The sequence below is a fragment of the Macrobrachium nipponense genome, chromosome 1, assembly GCF_015104395.2.
Source record: "Macrobrachium nipponense isolate FS-2020 chromosome 1, ASM1510439v2, whole genome shotgun sequence".
In the NCBI taxonomy this organism is placed as follows: Eukaryota; Metazoa; Arthropoda; class Malacostraca; order Decapoda; family Palaemonidae; genus Macrobrachium; species Macrobrachium nipponense.
In genome coordinates this window covers 84224428-84232350 of record NC_087200.1, presented here as the reverse complement: position 1 = coordinate 84232350, position 7923 = coordinate 84224428, and the positions used below count along the sequence as shown (strand labels likewise).

The window sequence follows — 7923 nt, the reverse complement described above, 5'->3', positions numbered from 1 at the left end:
TAAACAAAGTACTTTGCTGAGACACACACACACTCACAAATAAAATAAATTGGTATAGTACAGTGAACCCCCTGAATTCGTGGAAAATTTGCCTATTCACAGTATTTTTCTGAGAAATATTCATAAATTCCTTTCTTTTTTTTATCAGTTTCATCATAAAATGTACTTTTTGTGATAAAACTACTAAAAGAAAAAAAGGTATAAACATTTTTAGTGGGGTTTTCTTGAGTTTTACTTAACAAAATAGGCAGCTTTAACAGTTTTTATTTGCATAGGGGTCTGGTACCTATCCCCTGTGAATATGAGGGGAGCACTGTATACTATAAGGAAACTTCAACTTCAGCAAGAGAATGGAAATGAAAACCTTTAGTATGTAAATGCAATTTATTAACAGGAATGATTCTGAATTATTTTGGTACATCAATTCCAGTTTGATTTGCTAAACATTTAAAATAGAACTTAATATTCATTTATTATCAAAATAATCTACAATACCTTTAAATGCAAATGCTGTAATTATAACAGCATATTTATACAAAAATCATTCTTATGCAGTTTAAATTTCACTCAAGTCAGTGGCAAGAATATTGTTTTAAACCTTATGACAATTCTTTTGAATTCCAGACGCACAGGAAAATGCCAATTATTATCACTCCCTCTTGTAAGATAATGCAAAATGGCAGCGTAAGCTGGTAAGTTCAATAAGCTTCCAAGTACTATATTTGTAGAGATCGACTAACCTTCATGAATTTTCATTAACAAAAGGACAAAATTAAGAGATCCATATTACAATCAAAAGGAAAGGCAAATAAAATCTTTTCATTATAGATATATACTTCAACTTTCTGGGTTAAGTAAAAAAAAATTCTGAAGTTCTTACTTTTACATTATATTCTTTCAGCATCAACCAACACTATAAAAATCCATCACTTGTTTATTTATTGTCCTAATATTACTTCCACTGCAAAATTTTAAAGTTTTTATCTCCTGTACACAAACCATGTTGTAAGGCCATTTGCCAGAATACAACTATGTATACCATCTGACACTACACTGTGTATATCCATAATATAAAACTACATATATTCTGTATTAAACAATTGTAACAACTATCTTATTGATATTACCAAGAAATTCATTATCATAATTTCCAAATAGTTGAGTTTATAAATTAAGAGAAAACATTCAGCTACCTGGATGATTTATGCATAATGGATAGATATGCAACACAGTATTTACATATTCTTCTAAATTACTAACAAAATTTCTGGAGAGTTGAGCAGAAGTAAATTTTTAACACAAAATATTTTTTGAAAATGTAAACATTATTCCACTGAAAATCAACCAGTCTCTGTATGCACAATTCCAACATCAGAAACACAAATGACTTGACAATATCCAGTGTCAACACTTATTCAAATGAATTTGGTAAATATGGTAGAAAACCAATCTCCTTGCTGCAAGTCTGAAGATGGCGAATTTTGTACAATAATGACTTCATGAGGTAGTCTCTTCAATGTACCTGCAAGAAAAAGAATTTTCTTAAGATTTGTTTTTTCTTGGCCCTTGCAACCACAGCAATTTTCACCCCCCCTTTTTTTTTACTGTAGGGGAGTGACCATGTACACTCGACAAGAAAACTGAAGATACAGTTTTCATTAGCTTTCGTTCATCCAATTTCCCATTTGTTTTTACTGAAAAGACATAATATCGCTAAATTTACTCTAGAATATGAAAATACATTCTAAATTATATCATATACGTTAAAACTGCAAAACAAAACCGTTCAGATACTTAAAAACACGATATATGTCCGAAGTAATTGGAATTTCTCAGATGGTTTCGTTCATAGAGATCTGGTAGATAGAATGTGAATTTCTGATTTTAGTACTATGTATCACGAAGACAATATTTACTAGTTTTGCTTCATTAGCGAGGATATATTGCATTATCGTAAGTGGTGAATGCAATGATTTTAGTTTTTACAAACTTATGTTTGTATTCCAAAGCGATTAAAAGGAGCTGACGTCAATGGCAACTCAATGTTTGCAACGGCTAAGGTAGGTTGAACAAATCTAGTTTCATCCGCAAGAGCGTTTTCTATGATGTGAGGAGGAGCCCTAGAACTTCAAGCGGGAAAGCGCAAGTCACTGGATACTGGCTAACGTAAAGGATTTCACACTTTGATTACTTTGACGTTGACATGGATCGAATGCTGGTTGCTATTTACAAAGCTACTGTCTTTAAACATAAATCTTAATCAAGGTTTTAGTAGCATGTTAGCTCAAAGATTTTCTGGCTATATGCTCCCATTACAAATCAGTTCGTAGTAGCCTACAGCCCTACACGACTGCATTTCTTTGCCACGAGGCTGAAAGATCTCCCACGATATAAAACTTTAATTGCCTGTGCAATACATATTGAGTTATTTGTGGTAATAAATATTTTTACTTAACACAGCTTTTTTCGTGAATAATTTGTGGATGAAACCTGATTTTCAAAAGTAAAGACTATATCAAGAAAGCAAGAATGACCACACCCTGTGTCTAAAATTTTCAAAGGCAACTGTCGAATGTAATCAAGATTAGGGTATGAATTTCTTAGAGAATTAACTTGAATATTATGATCCTTCAAATTTAATCTAGCATAATGCAGCACGATCTTGGCAGTCATATGATATCGCGCAAGCATAGGCCTATAGATAGAGATACTTAATTCATTATATTTTCTTCTGCCTTTCCCCCGTCACAAGTCAAGTCCGTCACCAGTACTATTATTCTCTCTCTCTCTCTCTCTCTCTCTCTCCACTTCTAAAACATACTTTAAAAATATATATATTACCACTCAATCTCCCAAAGAAAATATAATGAAATTAAGTAGTTATAAATAGGCCTGAGCAGATTTTGCTCCTCTCTCTCTCTCTCTCTCTCTCTCTCTCTCTCTCTTCTCTCTCTCTCTCTCCTCCTCTCTCTCTCTCTCTCTCCCACAAACACATTTGAAAAAAATATTATCACTCAATCTCTCAAAGTAAATATAATGAATTAAGTATCTCTATAGATAGGCCTATGCTTGCGCGCTCTCTCTCTCTCTCTCTCTCTCTTTCCCACTTTTGAAACATTTGAAAAAATATTATCACTCAACCTCTCAAAGCGAATATAATGAATTAAGTATCTCTATCGATAAGTCTATGCTTGCGCGCTCTCTCTCTCTATTGTCATAATATTTTAGTCTTTACTGTATTGTTCCTCACGATTTCCACAAGTACTGCCCAAATTTTAAAACCCTTTCTCTCATTGTTTAAGATCCGTCTTTAATTACATATGAATTTTACATCAGTTTAGTGTCAAACATTATTTATAAATAAGGTTTCACAGTAGGTTTTTAAAAAGGATGATCGATATTCTACCCTGAACTGACGTTACCAAACCAACATTAACGAATAATATAGAGCCTGTATCTACATTCAAGTATAAATGATTATAGGACCTCAACAGAATCTTTATGATGTAAAGTTGATGGAAATTTAGAAAGCAACAAACGCTACAATTTTGAAGCTCCGCCCCCTTTCAGAGTTGCCAGGTGTGGCATTATTGAACAAAATAAGCTATACAGGGGGTCCCTCGAGTTACGACGTTGATCCGTTACTTACGATGCATCGTAACACGATTTTCAGCGTAAGTCGGAACATTGAAAAATACCACATGATTTAATGTAAATACCTATCAATAACAACGAGAGAACAATTCCTTACCTTTATTAGTTTGATTGGCTTGCACACTGGAGAGGAAGCTGCGGTGCTGGAGAGACTGGGGGAGGTTAGTGAAGAGAAAAAGAACCTCCACTGATCAGAAGGATGCTTGCCTATGGTTGTATAGTATGTCGAATAGCCTAGCCTAACCTGTTACCTTTGGGGTTGGCTTCATTGCATCTAGGTAAAAGTAAGCAAAGTAAATATTAGCTAGGCTAGCTAGCTCCTTTACAGATTAGTCCTAGCCCCACAGCAATTCTCACATTTGCTTTATGTAAAGGCTTTAATCTACTCAAGAACAATGTTTTTTTCTTTTTTTTTTCACATTAGCTGGCTTTATGACCGGTGCTGACTTCTCCTCCTTGGCGATGTAAGTGCGGTTAGGCATACGTTTCCAAAACAAAACCTGTCTCGTCTACGTTAAACACTTGCTGAGCAGAATAACCCCCCTCCTTAATTATCTCAGACAACGCTTTAGGAAATTCACTCGCTGCTTTTCTCATCCCCACTAGCAGCTTCACCTTGCAATTTAAGGTTATGGTAATTGGCCCGAGCCTTAAAATCGCATAAACAACCAACCCCTACTAGCCACAAACTCTTCACTTTCACTTCCTCCCCCTTTTCTTTTTTCAACGCTTCAAACAATCTTTTCGCCTTCTCCTGAATCACCATAAGGCTGACTGGGATACGCCGTTGATTTTGGTCTTCCAACCAAAGCACCAATAACCTTTCCATTTCAATTATTAGACCACTACGCTGCTTAGTTATCACTGTCGCTTTCATAGGAGCAGATCCTTTCACATGTTCAACGATGCGCTCTTTATCTTTGATAATGGTAGCAACGGTCGAACGGCTAAGGCCAAGCGAGCGGCCAATGTTTGTTGGCGTTTCTCCCTTCTCGGATCGCTTTATAATGTCCACTTTAATTTCCATGGTGATGGCCTTTCTTTCTTCGATGCACTACCATCAGAAGAGTCCGCCTTGCATTGGGAGCCATAACAAAGAGCAAAAAGTTACAAAAACTATACAACACGAGAGAGAGAGGCAGTGTAAACAACCAAATGGCGTATGGGCGATGGACTGAGGCCGTCCTCTCCACCACAAAGCGTATTCTTCCGCCGTGCGCCTGGAACTAGTTCGCGTTTGTTTACGTTGCTTACGACGCTAACCGCGTAAGACGGAACGACGCAAAATATATTGTATATTTTTATGGGGGTTTGGGGGACGCGTTCGTTAACCACGACACATACGTAAGTCGAGACCAGCGTAACCGAGGGACTTACTGTATGTCCGAAGATTTAAAAAAACTGTATCTTAAGTTTCCTTGCCGAGTGTACATGTGCCTCACATGCCACAACTAAACAATACTAAATATGCTTGAGTGCTCCTTCAGCCTCAGCTTCACTGATTTTACCTTTTACTTTCCCTCCAGCCTCATCCCATTAGGTATCCAACTTGCTTAAATATAACATTTTTATAATAAAAGGCATAAGTTTTATATATAAGGCAATCCCTGGGTTACGACGGGTTCGGCTTGCAACATTCCGAGGTTAAGGCGCTTTTCAATTATATTCATCATAAATTCCAGGGTTACGATGCCTACAACGCTGATCTGGCACAAGAAATACGACACCAAAAATGCAAAATAATCAATATTTGAAGGTTTTTTTGATGAAAAATGCAATAAGAATGCAGTTTACATAATTTTCAGTACACCCAAAGCATTAAAAGTAAGGTTTTCTTAGGATTTTTTATTATGTCCCAGCTTATGACGATTTTCGGGTTACAACGCGTCTCAAGAACGGAACCCCCGTCGTAACCCGGGGATTGCCTGTAAGCCCCAGTTATCAGTGATCTGGTTTTATGGCGCTTATCTAACACCAAAATGCGCCAATTTCTGGTTATTGGTGCCAATAATAGAGTATTGGCTCTGATACACACCTAACAGAGGCACCATTAAGGGATTTTGACGTAGGAAAAATCTATTTCTGGGTGATTGGCTCGTGTCGCCCTATGAAATATCCTTAAGATCATTATTTCTAGGTAAAATTAATCTAAAATTACCAGAAAAAAAAAAAATTAAGAAAATGTCAGTAAAACTGACTCGCTCACTCTATAAAAGAAGTGTCGGTATGGGAATATAGGCGAGTGGGATCACTACCATGAGTCATTCACCATTTAGACCTTCCAACATAAAATCCCCACCAGAGAGAGCTGATACTAAAGGGTGATGCAGCCGCTACTACTACTACTACCGACGCCACGGACAGCAGCGCCCCTAGCGGTCATCCTTAATCTATGAACATCTTGTCCTGTAGGGTGGGTAAAAGAAAACAGGGTGGGTTTCATAGGGCGACACGAGCCAATCACCCAGAAATAGATTTTTTCCTACGTCAAAATCCCTTTTCTGGGCTCAGCTCGTGTTGGCCTATGAAATAGTACCAGAGAAACAGACAAGATGGGAATAAGGACAAATGAAACCCAATAGTAAAAAAGAGTTATATAATATAAGTGAATCAGGAACATTATAGTATACAAACAAAAGTACTTAAAGCTAACTTATCCTAAACAATGGCATGGTAAAGAAAGCAATCAATAAAAAGTACTTAAAATTAACTTATATTAGACATGGTAATACATAATAGTGTAATGGCAAAAACAATATAGAATGATTCACTTAATTAAGATATTTACAAAAATATACAAACTCATTGTGTTCTACCTAGCATAAAATAAGGGTAGAAACACTGAAGTACATTATTATGTACATAACGTGGATGTCCCTAGCAAAAAAAACAAAAATAAGGGACAATCCACCAATATGATTATAGCGGCTAAGGCTAGAGTATCCCGAGTAGCATGGCAATAGAGGTAGGTAGAAAGGAGACCTGGATCTATACTACAACTACTGTGCAGTATCAGGAGAAACAATGTTTCCCGCTGCTACTGCAGAAAATTTTAAAGATTCCAAGGACTTCAGGTAATGACGTTTAAAGACTGTCGGTGATTTCCATCCAGATACTTTTTAAGATCCTCAAAGTTCATATGTTGGAAGTAATTAATTGAGGTGGCTACTCCTCTGATGTCATGTGCTTTTGGAAATGACTCAGGGTTGGCTTGTTTAATGAAGTAAAGGATCTGTTTGTCTGATTCCTTTTCACTGATAAAGTGCCACCTTTTCTCTCATAAAGAGAGAACCTTAGGATCTAGAGGATGTACAAGATAGAAAGGCTCTTAAAGTTGATACTGGGCAGAGAGAAGGATCTTGCGGAAGTGGGATGACTTTCCAAGGAGCCCACCTTGCAAGAGGATCCTCATTTTTTGCTAAAAAGCTACGATCCGGGGATGAAAGTAGAACTTCTCCTGAGGGGAGAAATTCCACATGACCCGCATCTCTGGATAGAGCCGACAGTTCTGAAATTCTGGCTCCTGAAGCCAGGCTTAACAAAAATAACGTCTTTCTAAGGAGCATCATGAATGTGCAAGACGAGTTGTCAGTATCTGAGGCTAGTTTGAGGACATCATTTAAGAACCATGAAACTGCAGTAGGCCTTTGAGAAGGTCTGAGTCTAGCACAGGCTTTGGGAATAGACGTAAAGTAAGATTCTGTTAGGTCTATTTGGAAACCCAACTGAAAGATTTTCTTCAAAGTCGATTTATTAGTAGTAATAGTGCTGGCTGCTAACCTTTTTCAAACAAGGACCTGAAAAAGGATATAGCTAAATTAACTGTCATGGTTGTAGTGTTTGATTCATTCAGGAAGGATGCTAATTTTTTAACAGCTGAGTCATATTGCCTAATAGTTGACTCTCTTTTGTCTGATTCTAGAAAGAGGATGTTTTGTGGATCAATATTAGCATCTTTTTAGCCGCAAACTTCATGAAGTCTATAAAAGTTAGGGTCTGGAGAATTCCTGAGGAAGCGAACACAGTCCTCATTTGTACTGATTGCGACAACTTGGGATTGGGAATCCGTTGAGGTCGGAGACCCAATTCCAGAAGCAGCGGATACTAGTTTGCTTTTTGGCCAGTCTGGAGCAATCAGAGCTACTAGTCCCTTGAAAGTACTCAGCTTGCTCAAGACTTTCAAAAGAAGATTCACTGGAGGAAATATATAGATTTTCCTCCATTGATTCCAATCTAACGACAGGGCGTCCGTGGCATAGGCCAGAGGGT

At 37.1% G+C, this 7923-nt stretch overlaps 1 protein-coding gene across 3 annotated transcripts in view; it reads right to left on the bottom strand.

Moving 5' to 3' along the window:
• Positions 1-226: 226 nt before the first annotated feature.
• LOC135219422 (uncharacterized) overlaps positions 227-7923 on the bottom strand; it is a 286479-nt gene continuing 278782 nt past the window's right edge. Inside the window, exon 6 of one of the 3 annotated variants that reach the window (XM_064256193.1) lies at positions 227-1522. The gene's annotated coding sequence lies outside the window, so the exon portion shown is untranslated. The remainder of the gene's footprint in view (positions 1523-7923) is intronic. The other 2 variants (XM_064256192.1, XM_064256191.1) reach the window with 2 other exon arrangements.